Genomic DNA, 18,757 nt, shown 5'->3' with positions numbered 1-18,757 from the left:
TTGGCCACCTGATGTGAAGAGCTGACTAATTGGAAAAGACCCTGATGCTGGGAAAGATTGAGGGCAGGAGGAGAAGGGGATGACAGAGGATGAGATGGCTGGATGTTGTCACCGACTCAATGGGCATGGGTTTGGGTGACCTCCGGGAGTTGGTAATGGACATGGAGGCCTGGCGTGCTGTGGTTCATGGGGTCGCAAAGAGTCAGACACGACTGAGCGACTGAACTGAACTGAAGCTAGCGTATTGGATGATACTGCAATTTGGAGCAATAAGGAAGTTTAAACAGCTTGCTACAATAAAAGGAATGAAATGCTAAATACTTTAATCTTCTACGGGAAATGAAGATATGAGCTTTAATCCCATTTAAATAAACACAGAATACTGTTTTAAAAGAACCATATGTTGATGACATCCTGCATTGTTCAGTAATTAAGAGAAAAAATAATTTTATGATAACTATCATGCACATGGAGAGGCTCAGTGGACAATTTTACTAGGTATTTTGAGTGCTGCCCATCTTTATTTTTGACTTCTAGCCTTCTACATAATATTGTTAAAGCACTTAATTATATATTTAAAATCCTTTGCAAATACGGATAATTTTTAAGTCACAAGGGTTCACCATAAAATCAAGTACGGGGTTTCCAAATCATTGTATCAGAGTGTTTTAATAATAAATTGTTTTAAATATTTAAGAGATTTTGTAAAAAATTGAAATTACTGTCTCATGGAGTCATCACTACAGTTTATATTTTAAGTGCTGCTATCTTCAAACTTCAAAAGAAGAAAAGAACACTTTAACTAAAGGGACTCATCAGGACAAGAGCTTCATGGCCCTTTAAAATTTTCAGTATGTACGAACACTTGTGGCAATTACTTCTCCCAATACAGCTAAACAGTTACATTCATTGTCCAGAAAGTTTGTTATCCTGTAGTCTAAAACATTATCCAGCATTCCTGGAGCCAATTAGAACTTGAAAGTTCCCTTCAGTCAAGATATTCCTAGTAACTAGTAATTACTTCACTGAAGACATCTACCTTAGACTTTACCCTTCTGAAACTACGGAAGCAAGACACCATATTAGCTTGATTTCCAATTCAATCTCTGTTCCGTTATTTTCTCCTGCAACAAATCTGTAAACTACAAGGTACAGCCTAGGACCTTTAATCATTTTTTTAAAGTTAGAACTTATTTTATGTTTTCATACCCAAAAGAGAAGATTTCTCAAAGTCATTTTATTCTTCTTAGATGCAGTTTGTCACTTCCACATCCATACATGACCACTGGATAAGCCATAGCCTTGACTAGACGGACCTTTGTTGACAAAGTAATGTCTTTGCTTTTTAATATGCTGTCTAGGTTAGTCATAACTTTCCTTCCAAGGAATAAGTGTCTTTTAATTTCATGGCTGCAGTCACCATCTGCAGTGATTTTGGAGCCAAAAAAAATAAAGTCTGACACTGTTTCCACTGTTTCCCCGTCTATTTCCCATGAAGTGATGGGACCAGATGCCATGATCTTAGTTTTCTGAATGTTGAGCTTTAAGCCAACTTTTTCACTCTCCACTTTCACTTTCATCAACAGGCTCTTTAGTTCCTCTTCACTTTCTGCCATAAGGGTGATGTCATCTGCATACCTAAGGTTATTGATATTTCTCCCGGCATTCTTAATTCCAGCTTGTGCTTCTTCGAGCCCAACGTTTCTCATGATGTACCCTGCATATAATTTAAATAAGCAGGGTGACAATATACAGCCTTGACATACTCCTTTTCCTATCGGAACCAGTCTGTTGTTCCATGTCCAGTTCTAACTGTTGCTTCCTGACCTGCATATAGGTTTCTCAAGAGGCAGGTCAGGTGGTCTGGTATTCCCATCTCTTTCAGAATTTTCCACAGTTTATTGTGACCCACACAGTCAAAGGCTTTGGCATATATATTTGTATCTAGGTGAATTAATTAGGGGATTATGACTGTAGAAATTAGTGGACAGTTTATGCATTTAACAGCTTCCCTGGTGGCTCAGAGTGTAAAGTGTCTGCCTGCAATGCGAGAGACCCAGGTTCCATCCATGGGTCAGGAAGATCCCCTGGAGGAGAAAAATGGCAACCCACTCCAGTATTCTGGCCTGGAAAATCCCATGGATGGAGAAGCCTGGTGCAAGGCTACAGTCCATGGGTTGCAAAGAGTCGGATAAGACTGAGCGACTTCACTTTATGCATTCAAAGAGTGGTTAATAGAAGAAAATAAAATGTGTCTAAAAGGGTAATCATGGTGCATATATATATGTGTGTGTGTGTCTGTGTATAACAAGAGTATCTTTAGGAGAATGAGAAAAAAAAAAAAATAAAGACTTAGAAAAAATGGGACCAAGCGTGACTTCTGTAATAATTATATAAAAACATTCAAAAGACTATGGTTACAAGCTAAATTCAGCCTGATAAGTATTTTTGTATACCAAATGAGCTATAGAAGGTTTTATAGTTTTTAATGGTCAAAAAAAAAAAAAACTCAAAACATTTTGTGGCCCTTGAAAATTATATGAAATTCAGTGTTCACAATTTTGAATTTCACTAATAAATATGTGTAGAAACATGTCTTTCTTTATATGTAAGCTGCTACTTAATCTCCTGATTTTTGCCTCTTGACTATCCAAGCATAAAATACTTCCTATGTGCCATCATAAAAAATAAATAAATAAACAACATTAGTATCTCCTCTCCTAATACATCTTCCAAGATATTCTTTATCATAAATTTGTTCTCTGATTTCATAGAGAATGAAAGATATTTATTCCTTCACACTGGTATTGTCTAGAGAAATTTAGAATTATAATAAAAGTCAGATAGAATTTCCTTCTAAAGTTCTGGGCTTTATAAACTATTATACATATAGGATATTTTCTTTGAGAGTAAACCTCAAGTTGGAGATACTCAAAAGTATCTTAAAAGTATAAATGTAAAATTTGATCCATTATGAAAATGTTGTAGTGGAAAATTTGGGGAGATTTCTTTACTTCTACATAACAGTGTTGTAAGTACCTGAACAATTGTGAATCTTTCAACTTCCTGTGGCTCATCTAGACACATAATACTGAAAGAGAAATGAAACTGAACACCTATGACAACAGAAGTTTAAGCCATCTCCCAAACCCCACTTCCTGTGTACCAGCCCTGAATAAGTCCATCTTCTTAAGAAAGAAGAAACACTCCTCTTTCCTGGCAAGGACTCAGCCAATGAAAAGCCATGAACTCTGTTAAGTCTGTTTATTCTTTGTAGGACTATGAACTGCTTACCTTTCCTCCCTATAAAAGCATTCTCCTTCACTTGCCATGAAGGGACTTTCACGTTGCTGACAAAGGTGGCAGATCTGGAACCGCAATTCTCTACTAAACCCCAGTGAACCCATTTTGCTAAAGAAAAATCTGGCCATTTGTTTGTGTCACGTCACATGCTTGTGTTGTTTCCAGCTGCTTAATTTGGTAAGGTGTTGTCAGTCGAGTTCAGTCACTCAGTCATGTCTGACTCTTTGTGACCGCATGGACTGCAGCACACCAGGTCTCCCTGTCCTTCACCATCTCCCAGAACTTGCTCAAACTCATGTCCATTGAGTCGGTGATGCCATCCAACCGTCTCATCCTCGGTCATCCCGTTCTCCTCCCACCTTCAATCTTTCCCAGCATCAGGGTCTTTTCCAATGAGTCAGTTCCTCACATCAGGTGGCCAGAGTATTGGGCCTTCAGCTTCAGCATCAGTCTTTCCAATGAATAGTCAGGACTGATTTCCTTTAGGATTTATTGGTTTAAATTCCTTGCAGTCCAAGGGACTCTCAAGAGTCTTCTCCAACACCACAGTTCAAAAGCAACAATTCTTTGGCGCACAAGATTATTTGAAAATCCATGGCTTTAACTAGAAAGACCTTTGTTGGCAAAGTAATATCTCTGCTTTTTAATATGCTGTCTAGGTTGGGCATAGTCTTTCTTGCAAGGAGCAAGCGTCTTTTAATTTCATGGCTACAGTCACCATCTGTAGTGATTTTGGAGCCTAAGAAAATAAAGTCTGCCACTGTTTCCATTGTTTTTCCATCTATTTGCCATGCAGTGATGGGATTAGATGCCATGATTTTTATTTTTTGAATGTTGAGTTTTAAGCCAACACTTTCACTGTCCTCTTTCACTTTCATCAATAGGCTCTTTAGTTCCTCTTCACTTTCTGCCATAAAGGTGGTGTCATCTGCATGTCTGAGGTTATTGATATGTCTCCCAGAAATTTTAATGCTTCATCCAGCCCCTCATTTTGCATGATGTAATCTGCATATAGTTAAATGAACAGGGTGATGATATACATCCTTGACATACTCTTTTCCCAATTTGAAACCCATCTGTTGTTCCATGACTAGTTATAGCTATTGCTTCTTGACCCGAACACAGAGTTCTCAGGAAGCAGGTCACCTGGTCTGGTATTCCCATCTTTTGAAAATTTTCCACAGTTTGTTGTGATCTACACAGTCAAAGGCATTGAACTAGTCAATAAAGCAGTAGTAGATGTTTTTCTGGAACTCTCTTGCTTTTTCAATGATACAATGGATGTTGACAATTTAATCTCTGATTCCTCTGCCTTTTCTAAATTCAGTATGAACATCTGGAAGTTCTTGATTTATGTTTTGTTGAAACCTCACTTGGAGAATTTTGAGCATTACTTTGCTAGCATGTGAAATGAGTGCAATGTGTGGTAATTTGAAAATTCTTTTGCACTACCTTTCTTTGGGGTTGAATGAAAACTGACCTTTCCTAGTCCTGTAGCCATTGCTGAGTTTTCCAAATTTGCTGGCATATTGAGTGCAGCTCTTTCACAGCTAAAATCATCTTTTAGGACTTGAGATATCTCAGTTGGAATTCCATCACCTCCACTAGCTTTGTTCCTAATGATGCTTCCTAAGGCCCACTTGACTTCACATTCCAGGTTGTCTGGCTCTAGGTGAGTGAACAGACTGTCATGGATATCTCAGTCAAAAGATACTTTTTGTATAGTTCTGTGTATTCTTTCCACCTCTTCTTAATATATTCTGCTTCTGTTAGGTCCATACCATTTCTGTCCTTTATTGTGCCCATCTTTGTGTGAAATGTTCCCTTAGTATCTCTAATTTTCTTGAAGAGATCTCTAGTCTTTCCTATTCTCTTGTTTTCCTCTATTTCTTTCATTGATCACTTAGAAGACTATATTATCTCTCCTTGCTATTCATTGGAACTCTCCATTCAGATGGGGATATCTTTCCTTTTCTCCTTTGCCTTTCACTTCTCTTCTTTTCCAGTTAATTCTAAGGCCTCCTCAGACAATCATTTTGCATTCTTTGCATTTCTTTTTATTGAGGATGGTCTTGATCACTGCCTGCTGTACAATGTCATGAACCTCCGTCCACAGTTCTTCAGGCACTCTGTCTATCAGATCTAGTCCCTTAAATCTATTTGTCACTTCCACTCTATAATCATAAGTGATTTGATTTAGGTCATGAATGATCTAGCGGTTTTCCCTACTTTCTTCAATTTAAGTCTGCATTTGGCAATAAGGAGTTCATGATCTGAGCCACAGTCAGCTCCCAGTTTTGTTCTTGCTGACTGTATAGAGCTTTTCCATCTTCAGCTGCAATGAATATAATCAGTCTGATTTTGGTATTGACCATCTGGTAATGTCATGTGTAGAGTCTTCTCTCGTGTTGTTGGAAGAGGGTTTTGCTATGACAAGTGAATTCTCTTGGCAAAATTCTGTTAGCCTTTGCTTTGCTTCATTCTGTACTCCAAGGCCAAATTTACCTGTTACACCAGGTATCTCTTGACTTTCTACTATTGCATTACAGTCCCCTATGATGAAAAGGACATCTTTTTGGGGTGTTCTAGAAGGTCTTGTAGATCATCAGAGAATTACTCAACTTCAGCTTCTTTGGTATTAGTGATTGGGACATAGACTTGGATTACTGTGATATTCAGTGATTTTCCTTGGAAACAAACAGATCATTCTGTCATTTTGAGACTGCACCCAATGCTGCAAATTGGACTCTTTTGTTAACTATGAGGGCTACTCCATTTCTTCTATGGGATTCTTGCCCACAGTAGTAGATATAATTTTAATCTGAATTAAATTCACCCATTCCAGTCCATTTTAGTTCACTGATTGCTAAAATGTCAATGTTCACTCTTACCATCTCCTGTTTGACCACTTCCACTTTACCTTGGTCCATGGACCTAACATTCCAGGTTCCTATAGAATATTGCTCTTCACTGCATCAGACTTTACTTCCATCACCAGTCACATCCACAACTGGGTGCTATTTTGCTTTGGCTCTGTCTCTTCATTCTTCTGGAGTTATTTCTCTACTCTTTCCCAGTAGCATATTGGGTACCTACCGATCTCGGGAGTTCATCTTTCAGTGACATATCTTTTTGCCTTTTCATACTGTTCATGGGGTTCTCAAGGCCAGAATACTGAACTGGTTTGCCATTCCCTTCTCCAGTGGACCATGTATACACCAATAGAAAACAAATGCACATTTATTTCAAAGGGAAATAACACATTTCATCCTCTTTCTTGAGACTCTTAGTATAAGTTTAGGTTTAATCATCTATGTATGATTTTTCAGCTGGGCTTCTCTTTTGGCTCAGACTGCAATGAAAGAATCTGCCTGCAATGCAGGAGACACGGGTTTGATCCCTATGTTAGGAAGCTCCCCTAGAGAAGAGAATGGTTACCCACTCCAGTATTCTTGCCTAGAGAATTCCATGGACAGTATTCTTGCCTGGAGAATTCCTGGCAGGCTGCAGTCCATGGGGTCACAGAGAGTCAGACATGACTAAGTCACTACAACTTTCACACTTTTATTACCCATTATCTCTGTTCTTTCTTAGATACTATGGTTAGGGCACTTTCATTTATGGAATCATATGAAGTGACTGGAGTTGGCAGAGAGAAAAATAAAATGTCACCAAAACAAGGTAAATAAGTAGTGAATAGCCTTCAATAATTATCCTGTGATCCAGATTCTCCTGTTTGTTTATTTGCATGATATCCCCCAAATTCATAATCATATACTAGAAGAACATTTAGTCTAATCTTTGGCCCTTCAAGTTTTTCCTAGAGGCCTCCTTTTCATAATCAAATATGCACATATCTGTCTCAAAAGAAGAATGTTCTTCCCTAAAAGAAACCACTTAATTCACTCATATATTCACAATATCGTGGTTGTGGGAGAGAAATAACATATTTACAGACTGCAATATGTAAATGCAATATTAATATAAGGTAGTTAAAGGCACAAAAGGTTTGTGGGATAGTGGGATAAATTAGGAATTGCATATGAGCTTTGCAAAGAAGCTTTAAAAATTACTATATCCTATGCTAGTGGTCTTTTCACTATATATTAAAAATATATTCAAATTTTAAACATGAAATTGACTTGCTTTCCTGCAAATGTGCTGTGAATTAGATATATACACTCCAATGGGTTTGTTGTATCTGTGAGTGCTGTCCCAAATGTTGGACTGTAAAATTTAAGGGGATAACTTCAAAAACATTTATAGTATTTTAATTTCACCTATATTAGAGATTGCCTTTCTCAAATTTTTTTACCTCTATTTAATCATGCCTTTCTTCTTTTCTATCTTTGTATTCTCTATTTGAGCAAAAATAGAATATTTCTTCTTCACTTTCTGGGATATTCCTTTCAAGTCAATCTGCATTTTTTTTCCCAGTAAGAAGGACTCTACTTCTCTTTATCAGTTCTAAACAGTGTGACTCCTCCTTATATTTCTGCACAATTGCAAAAAAGATTGGAGCAAATGGGTATTTTCCTTAAACTTCAATGCTAGTCATTTCAGTCCCTTCAATAAGTTACAAACAGTCTACAGATAAAGCTAGTTTTGTCTGTGACAAATGGACAGCCACTCCGTGCACTTTCTGCTGCTTTTCTCTGAAAACCATGTCTTCCAGATCAAAATATGCCAAAATATGCCAAAATACGCCTTTATGCCAATTTTTTTAGAGTTTAAATAATAGTAAAAAAAAAAAAAAAAAAACTGATTCAATTTAATCACTCAGTTCAGGTCAGTTCAGTAACTCAGTCATATCCAACTCAGACCCCATGACTGCAGCACGCCAGGCCTCCCTAACCATCACCAATTCCCAGAGTATACCCAAACCCATGTCCATTGAGTTGGTGATGCCATCCAATCATCTCATCCTCTGTTGTCCCCTTCTTCTTTCGCCTTCAATCTTACCCAGCATCAGGGTCTTTTCAAATGAGTCAGCTCTTCACATCAGGTGGCCAAAGTATTGGAATTTCAGTCCTTCCAATCAACACTCAGGATTGATTGCCTTTAGGATGGATTGGTTGGATCTCCTTGCAGTCCAAGGGACTCTCAAGAGTCTTCTCCAACACCACAGTTCAAAAGCATCAATTCTTCAGGGCTCAGCTTTCTTTATAGTCCAACTCTCAAATCCATAAATGACTACTGGAAAAACCATAGCCTTGACTAGACAGACTTTTGTTGACAAAGTAATGTCTCTGCTTTTTAATATGCTGTCTAGTTTGGTCATAGCTTTCCTTCCAAGGAGTAAGCGTCTTTTAATTTCATGGCTGCAATCAACATCTGCAGTGATTTTAGAGCCCCCAAAAATAAAGTCAACCACTGTTTCCACTGTTTCCCCATCTATTTCCCATGAAGTGATGGGACCAGATGCCATGATCTTCGTTTTGTGAATGTTGAGCTTTAAGCCAACTTTTTCATTCTTCTCTTTAATTTTCATCAAGAGGCTTTTTAGTTCCTCTTCACTTTCTGCCGTAAGGGTGGTATCATCTGCATATCTGAGGTTATTGATATTTCTCCCAGCAATCTTGATTCCAGCTTGTGCTTCATCCAGCCCAGCGTTTCTCATGATGTACTCTGCATAGAAGTTAAATAAGCAGGGTGACAATACATAGCTTTGATGTACTCCTTTTCCTATTTGGAAGCAGTCTGTTGTTCCATGTCCACTAGGTAGATGTACATACGAAGCTTTTAACTGAGTTTAAGGTTTTAACTGCCAATAATGTTCATTTTACAGTTTTATTCTACTTCAAGGTTAGTAGCAGACTCTGAATGGGCTTCAGTTCTATGTTTGTGTGTGTGTATATATATATATATTCTAACATTAAAATGTTTTTCAAACATGTTTTATCCTGTCTTCTTCAGTTTTATAATTGCTGCTTGATTTGTTTTATAATATCATTCTGCTTACCTTTCAGAGTGACAATATGTATCTTTATAATACCTGTTCAATTAATATGCCTAAAATGACATAATGAAGGTTACTTTATATATCCTCTATTAGTAATAGTAATAGGAATAGGAAAAGGAGTACGTCAAGGCTGTATACTGTCACCCTGCTTATTTAACTTACATGCAGAGTACATCATGAGAAATGCTGGGCTGGAGGAAGCACAAGCTGGAATCAAGATTGCCGGGAGAAATATCAATAACCTCAGATATGCAGATGACACCACCCTTATGGCAGAAAGTGAAGAACTAAAGAGCCTCTTGATGAAAGTGAAAGGGGAGAGTGAAAAAGTTGGCTTAAAGCTCAACATTCAGAAAACTAAGATCATGGCATCCAGTCCCATCACTTCATGGCAAATAGATGGTGAAACAGTGTCAGACTTTCTTTTTTGGGGCTCCAAAATCACTGCAGATGGTGATTGTAGCCATGAAACTAAAAGACAATTACTCCTTGGAAGAAAAGTTATGACCAACCTAGACAGCATATTGAAAAGCAGACACATTACTTTGCCAACAAAGGTCTGTCTAGTCAAGGCTATGGTTTTTCCTGTAGTCATGTATGGATGTGAGAGTTAGACTGTAAAGAAAACTGAGCCCTGAAGAACTGATGCTTTTGAACGGTGGTGCTGGAGAAGACTCTTGAGAGTTCCTTGGACTGCAAGGAGATTCAACCCATCCTAAAGGAGATCAGTCCTGGGTGTTCATTGAAAGGACTGATGCTGAAGCTGAAACTCCAATCCTTTGGCCACCTGATGCAGAGTTGACTCATTGGAAAAGACCCTGTGGTTTGGAAAGACTGAGGGCAGGAGGAGAAGGGGAAGACAGAGGATGAGATGGTTGGATGGCATCACTGACTCTGTGGACATGGGTTTGGGTAAACTCTGGGAGTTGGTGATGGACAGGGAGGCCTGGCGTGCTGCAGTTTGGGGTGGCAAAGAGGCAGACACGAGTGAACAACTGAACTGAACTGAACTGAACTAAGGTAGATATCACTAACATTTCTGTCAAGCCTTTATCTTTCCCCTCAGATTCATTTTTTAATGTTTCTATTTTATCTTGTCTTGCTCTATTTTATATTTATCTTTAGTTTAAAATTCATATCGATCATTTTAAACTTAAATACTTTTAAACTTAAATACATTTAAGTAAATGTATTCATTTACTTAAATAAAATACAGAGTGTGTTATTCACTCAGTCATGTCCAACTCTTTGCAACACTGTGGACTTTAGCCCACATGGCTCTTGAGTCTATGGAATTCTCCAGCCAAGAATACTGGAGTGGGTAGCCATTCCCTTCTCCAGGGGATCTTCCGGATTCAGGGATCGAACTTGGTCTCCTGCATTGCAGGCATAATTCCTTACCACCTGAGCTGCTATTATTCTTAATCAATGCCATTGTCTAGTGATACCACAGTGTATGTTTCATTTAAGATATGCTTATTTTTTAAGGGAACAAATAAAATGTATCTTCCTGAAAGACTGTATATACTTGGCAGAGCTCCTATCTGCTGGTTATGTATGCTACTAGGGTTTATGCCCTCTCTTTCACATTACATAGAAAGCATACTCATAAATCCCATAGAACTGTAAACCAGTCATTTTTATGACTACCATTAGCGCTATATTTTTTTCTGTTAGTTCTCCATTATAGTCATTTGAGCAAATTAATGTTGAGTAGCTGATATGCAACTCATGAGTTTATAAACCTTCCTACACAGAGGTTTCACTACAACGGATAAAGTAAATTTATGAAATCACCATGCACATGAATATACTCTTTCTAGTGATTTTGTATGTTTTCTACCTAAAATTCTATTAGATTAGGAAATTATATTCATGTACATTTTTTTCTGTGTAATTTTTCACTAAAGGTATCCTCACAATAATTTCAAACTTCCTCTTTTTTATGTAAAGCAGAATAATCCCAAGGGTTGAAATACTCAATTTAACATCGTATTTTAATTACTTAGAAATGCAACCGTAGCTCTCGACGAACTTTCCTGTGGACATTTAGATGGAACTCTGTGCTATGGCTGAGCTGGCATCTTTTCTGGCTGTTAAATTACACATTTTCCTTTGTGTCACAAAGTTGATGAAACATCTGCTCTAGAAAAGCAAAGTAACTGGGCATAAAATAACAAAATTGTGTACTCGGAGCTATTTTAAAAAGAAATTGTCCAAATTTGAGACTTGAGTTTTTTTGGTAAATACAGTGTTTCTTTTTATTATTTTGATGGCAAAATTTTTAAAAATCCATTAAGCTTTCATATAGACAATGTGGTGTCTCTCTCCCTAGGAATAATGGATTAGCTAAATATTCTTAAATGCTTGTCAGTTCCCCAGTGTGTCTAAAATGTCTATCATATGCCATTCAGAAAGAGGTAGTCAGCACTGACAGAGAGGATAAATAATTGGAATAAAAGTGATGGAAATATCATTTTGAAATCTTCTAGACTTTGTTTGTACTTGAATATTTGTTAGCTGTTAAATATCTTGCAGCTTCCACTCCAGTGGGTGACTTCAAAACAGTATTTCCTTCATAGTACAGGAGTACCAAGTAAGAGAAGAGGATGGACGGAGCTCCAAAAGGGGAATAAAGGAGAAAAGTCTGCCAAAGTGACAGCCTGAAAGAGGGAGGAGAAGCAAACTTTCCAAGAAGGGGCAAATACCAAAGGAATAGAGAAAGTCTTTGAAGTTCTCCAGTATTGTACTACAAAGTGCTATAATGATTTTGTCTTTTAGGCCTACATTTATTTTAAGGGAGGAAAGAGGGGCAGCACTGTTTGTATATAAAGTATTGATGAGAAATCATAAATTAGCCTTAAACATATTGATTGTGAGAGTGCTTGTGGATTTTATTGAAGTGCTTTTGCAAATTACACTGAAAACCACTGTTTTTCTTATTACTTCAATTAGACATTTAGTGTGAAAGGGGGCCTCTAGGGATGTTGAAAAAGAACTATGAAAATTTGTATTTTGGCATGGTAATGACTTAACTGCATTCAAACAGTGAAAGTATTTTAATCTTGTTAAGATGAACTGTTATTTCCAAACTATATACATATATATATTATATATAAACTATATAATTATATATATATATATTTTAAACTGTTCTTTAAAAAGTTTATTTTAAAAAGTCAATATTCTTATATGCTACATGAAAGAAGGACCAATTATTCTATGATTCCTATCCCACTCTACAGAAATTTATGGTTGCACTCACTTTCCACATTAGTCTAGAAAATAACAATGATAACATTTTTAATGAGGGAGGAGAAGGGAGCAAGAGAGGATGAGATGGCTGGATGGCATCACCAACTCAGTGGACTTGAGGTTGAGTAAACTCCCGGAGTTGGTGATGGACAGGGAAGCCTGGGTTGCTGCAGTCCACGGAGTCACAAAGAGTCAGACACAACTGAGTGACTGAACTGAACTGATGTGTGATTTAATGGGTTTTCCCAATGCCTCAGTGGTAAAGAACCCCACTGCAGTGCAGGTGCTGCAGGAGACACATGTTCAATCCCCTGGGTCAGGAAGATCCCCTGGAGGAGGGCATGGCAGTATTCTTGCCAGGAGAATATTGTGGACAGACGAGCCTGGAGAGCTAGAGTCCATGGCTTAGCTCTGGACTCTTTGTGACAAAGAGTCAGATGCTGCTGAAGTGACTTAGTACAGCACACCCAATTAATTTGCATTAAGGTCAAAGGCGCATATGTTAAGCATATAGTTCCACAGTTTTCATGATACCCAAACATGTAATTATAAAACATTTTCATCAGCAAGATCCCTCATGTCACTTCCCAGTCAATTTATACTCTCTGTTCCCAGGGAACCATGGTTATGGCTTCATTTGCCATCAAGGGCTTTGCTTGTCCCAGAACGTCATATGAACTGAATAATATGCCATGTGCTCTTCAGTTGGGCTTCTTTCAGTTAGCACAGTGTTTTTTTCCGATTCATTCATGTTGTGTGTATTAGTAGTATATTCTTTTTTATTGTTGAAAATAAGTCCACTGAATATCTCTTTTATCCATTTTGGTATAGATAAACATTTAGCTCATTCTCAGTTTTTTGCTACTGTGAACACTCATGTTCAAATTTTATGTGTGCATGTTTTCCTTTCCCTTCTTGTTCATCCTCTCCAATAGTGTGAAAATGGTCTGATAGATTCACTAAATAAAGGTGCTGACCTATGGTACATCTGGGCTTCCCTGGTGGTTCAGATGATAAAGAAACTGCCCACAGTGCAGGAGATCCAGGATTGAGCCTTGGGGAGGATCACCTGGAGAAGGGAATGACAACCACTCCAGTTATTCTTGCCAAGAGAATGCCACAGACAGAGGAGCCTTGTGGACTATAGTGCATGGGGTCACAAACAGGAGGATACAACTCAGTGACTAACACTTTCACATGGTACATCTAGATGGTCCAGTTATTTTTGAACTGTATTATGATGAAGAGTGGGCTTCCTGGGTAGCTCGGCTGCTTAAGAGTCCACCTGCAATGCAGGGGGCCCCAGTTTAATTCCTGGGTCAGAAAGTTCCCCTAGAGAGGGGATAGTCTAACCACTCCAGTATTCTTGCGCTTCCCTGGTGGCTCAGATGGTAAAAAATCCACCTGCAATGCAGGAGACCTGGTTTTGATCCCTGGGTTGGGAAGATCCCCTGGAAGAGGGAATGGCAACCCACTCTGGTATTCTTGCCTGGAGAATTTCATGGATTGAGAAGCTTGGTGGGTGGGCTGCAGTTCATGGGGCCACAAAGAGTCAGACATGACTGAGCACCTAAGCACAGCACAATAGCTGATGAAATATATGAGAATTAACACAGATCTGAGCAAAACTACAAATGTATTGACATATGTTTCGTGATTCCATTTGAATGTGTACGATTATGATTTATTTTCTGATTGGCTTAGAAAAGAATACATTCCTCAAAGCAATGAATCTATACCTGGTACTTAAGTGGATGCCAGTTTTCTCTCACCAAGATGCTAAATCAGGCACATAAGCCTAATTCAGTTCTGTATTTTTGGTTAGTTTGAGGTTGTCTTTGGTCATCACTGACTTGTTCCAAGTCTTGATAAGAAAGCTGTTCAGTCTTTCACCATTAAATATGAGAAAGTTTCCTTTGATTCCATTCCAGCTAATGATTTTTTTTTAATCAGTGGGTGTTGAATGTTGCAAATTTTTTTCTCTTTCCCTTGCATTGTATAAGATATGATTCATGCTGCTTATCTTATAACTATGGAAAATTACTTTGATAAGCTTTGGATGTTAAACTTTCATTTTTGGATAAATTCATCTTAGACATAATTCTCTGTCCTTTTTCTCTATTGTTGGATTTAACTTGTTCTTCTTTTGGTGAAGAGTATTATCTCTATTTTTTTTCTATTACAGTTGTTATACTTTGTGTCCTGTTTAATTGATCTTTGCCTATCTGTGAACATGTTATCCTATGCATTCTTCAAGAAATTCTACAGTTTTACTTTTACAGTAGCATACACGATCCATTTTAGTTTTGAATATAGTGTGCAAAGGTTTTTTTTGTTTGTTTGTTTGTTTGTTTTTAATTACAGGCATCCAGTTGCTCAGCTGGTAAAGAATTCACCTGCAATGCAGGAGACCTGGTTCAACTCCTGATTCAGGAAGATCCACTGGAAAAGGGGTAGACTACCCACTCCTGTATTCTTGAGCTTCCCTGGTGACTCAGCTTGTAAAGAGTCTGCCTGCAATGCGGGAGACCTAGTTTTGATCCCTGGTTTGGGAAGATCCTCTGGAGGAGGGAACAGCTAGGCACTCCAGTATTCCAGCCTGGAGAATTCCATGGACTGTATAGTTCATGGGGTTGGACAGGACTGAGCGACTCTCGCTTTCCAGTTGTTACCATACCATTTAACACCCATGAATCATTTTGATATGCATCTTCAAAATTAATTGATTGTGGTTGCTTTTTGACATCCTCTATTTGTCTGCATCATATCACATTGTTATGATCTTATAGCTTTCAGTTCAGTTCAGTTCAGTTCAGTTGCTCAGTTGTGTCCGACTCTTTGTGACCCCATGAAACCGCAGCACGCCAGGCCTCCCTGTCCATCACCAACTCCCGGAGTTCACCCAAACCCATGTCCATTGAGTCGGTGATGCCATCCACCCATCTCATCCTCTGTCGTCCCCTTCTCCTCCTGCCCTCAATCTTTCCCAGCACCAGTGTCTTTTCTAACGAGTCAGCTCTTCACATCAGGTGGCCAAAGTATTGGAGTTTCAGCTTCAACATCAGTCCTTCCAAAGAACATCTAGGACTGATCTCCATTAGGATAGACTGGTTGGATCTCCTTGCAGTCCAAGGGACTCTCAAGAGTCTTCTCCAGGACCACAGTTCAAAAGCATCAATTCTTCGGCATTCAGCTTTCTTTATAGTCCAACTCTCACATCCATACATGACCACTGGAAAAACCATAGCCTTGACTAGACAGACCTTTGTTGACCAAGTAATGTCTCTGCTTTTGAATATGCTGTCTAGGTTGGTCATAACTTTCCTTCCAAGGAGTAAGCGTCTTTTAATTTCATGGCTGCAATCACCATCTGCAGTGATTCTGGAGCCCAGAAAAATAAAGTCAGCCACTATTTCCACTGTTTCCCCATCTATTTGCCATGAAGTGATGGGACCGGATGCCATGATCTTAGTTTTCTGAATTTGAAATCAGGTAATATAAGACCTCCAAATTTATTTCTTTTAAATTTGTGTAAGTTATTACATATTCTTTTACTTTTTCCTTATAAATTTTAGCTGTAGCATGTCAATCTCTCAAATATGCCTACTACAATTTTGGTTTACTGAATTAAATCTATAGATAATAAGTTTGGGGAAAACTGATATCTCAATAATACAAGTTACAAAAACTGAATTTATGGTTTGCATGTGTGTGTAGTTTTTTGTAGATTTTTAAAATTTCCTTTATATATGATCATGCTGTCTTCAGATAAATATTTTATCCCTACTTTTCACAGGGCTTATATTTCTCATATTTTCATGTTGCAATATAATATTTAATAGAAGTATGAGAGCCCATGAAAGAGACCTTAGGATTTTAGGAATATAGAGCTATGGACTACATCATTTCCTCCACACTGTTCTATTTTCACTGTCTTATTGCAACCAAATGAGACAGAGAAATCCAGCTCAAATATTTCTGATTTCTTGATTCAGAGAAATGATAAAAGATAATAAAATGCTATTGTTTGAAGCATTTGAGTTTTGAGATGATTTGTTAATACTAATAAAATAGAAAGAATGGAATGCTGTCTTAACAAACTTCTAAAATTTGTGGCATAGATTCTGGGGTCAAGAAGTAAGCAAAACCAGGAATGATCTTGAGATACTCAAAATTAAATAATAAAGAGTCTTAAAGAGAGAGAAAAGGAGCCTGGAGAAGCTTGTCTGTGAGAGTTTACAGGAATGCAAGGGAAATACTGAACTTGGTGAATGCTGTCGACTGCACTAAGAATAGGAATTAGAAAATGCAATGAAACTCGACAATTTGGCAAAGAATACTTCTGGGGAGGAAATCAAATGTCCCAAAGTAGCCTCTTGTTACTCCATAGATAAAATTCAAGATGAAAAACAAGAGCTAAAGTTAATTTTTAAGTTAAAAATTCATTATTTCCTGTATTTGAAAATAAAGCTGTTTTCAATGTCTGTATCTACATCTAGAAAAACAACAACAACAACTAAAACCCACAAAGCATTATCATGTTAAAAATATTTTAGGAGAAATCTTTAAATCCAGTCTGTGCCTGTAAGACCCTTTATTAAGTCTTCATAGAGAATTAGTATCTTAAAAACCCTTTTCAATAGACAAAAGATCTCCTAAGCATCTAAGAAATACTATGTAGATCTCATATATTAAACCACGGGTACTTTCAAGAATCTTTTTGTGGGTTGTCCTGCAGCCGATGGTTAGAGAGCCCAAGGTAGAGTGGAGCTTATCTGAAGATACTTATTATAGTGCCTTTTCTAATGGAATGGATTATGTTTCAACACTGAAGAAATCCACATAATTTTTAAAGGATTATACCAACTTAGACTCAAAGATTATACCGAAAGTGACCCAAAAAACTGAAAAATTGCTAAGAGGAATAAATACTACAGGAAGGAAGCAAACTGAGTGCAGGCACTGCCTGCTTTCTATAGGAAATAATAATCCAGAGGGTAAAACAAAAAGCCAAAAATGTAAAGCCAAGAGTCATGGAGAACTTGTACACATTTCCAGCCAGATTCCAGAACTGGTATAGGTATACCTCCTGTGTGCCCTTTTCTTTTGTCTTTTGTGTACAGGAGAATACACAGGTGGTTTTTCTATTCCTGTCTTATAACTATATGTTGGAGATAGTGGTATAAAGCATGTAACCTGTCTCATTATTTGACATGTCTTCATGTTTAGAGGAATAATATTCAAGGAGTTATACCTGAGGAGCTGGAACCTGAGGGTGCTCATCTGAATCTTTACATGATTTAGCTATGGAGACCCAAACCCTCCAATTGATACTGTAGTAAGAAAAGACTTAGGGGTCTTAGGGTAGGGTACAAGTGTATCTTCATATGAAATGACGTCATTGTGAGAATCCAGATTAGCAGATTTGATATTTTAGCATGATCATAATTATATTTCTTTTTACACTGTGACTTTCACATCCTTCACTTCATGTGAAAAGGCTTGTATTTTAAACCCCCTGCCCTTGACTCTGGGAAAGCTAGAGTCTATGGTGGAAGTGACTATAGGTGCCTGCCTAGGCTAGGTAATAAAGATGCAACTTCTCCCTTGCAGCCTGGAACTTAAAACTATTTTCTAAGTTATTCAATTGTACCAAGGCTTCCATGTTATAAAGATATCCAGACTAGTTGAGACAGAGAAGCCTTAAAACTACAGGAAAAGAAAGAGATTGCTTCCACATACCTCCACTTCCACCTACCCCTACTGTTTCCTCTCCATCAGTCTCTGACTGTGACTACACGAGTTACCCCAAACCGGAAACAGAAATCAAGCCCTTCCTGAATTCTTGATGCACAGAAACTGGGAGATAATATTTGTGGTTATCTTAAACCACAAAGTTAGGGTTATTTGTTAGGCAGATGTAGATAACAAGCACTCTTAACCAGTTAAAATTTTGTTTTTACTTTTCTTTTTATAAGCTTTAGTGGATCCTTTCAATAGTCTATTTCTCTCAGCATTATGTTCGTGTTTTTCTTTATATCCCCGAGTATGTTTATGATAGCTATTTTAATGTTTCGTGTCTTATTTTCATCATGTCTGTATCAGTTTCTATAGACTGATTTTTCTCCTGGTTATGAGTTACATCTTTATTCTTCTTTGTATGCTTAATAATTTTATTGGGCATTGGACATGACAAATTTTATTTTTGAGGGTAGCTTTTTGTCTTCTGAAGACTCC

Source organism: Bos javanicus, chromosome 7 (genome assembly GCF_032452875.1).
Source record: "Bos javanicus breed banteng chromosome 7, ARS-OSU_banteng_1.0, whole genome shotgun sequence".
NCBI classification, from domain to species: Eukaryota; Metazoa; Chordata; class Mammalia; order Artiodactyla; family Bovidae; genus Bos; species Bos javanicus.
This window is presented reverse-complemented; position numbering follows the sequence as displayed.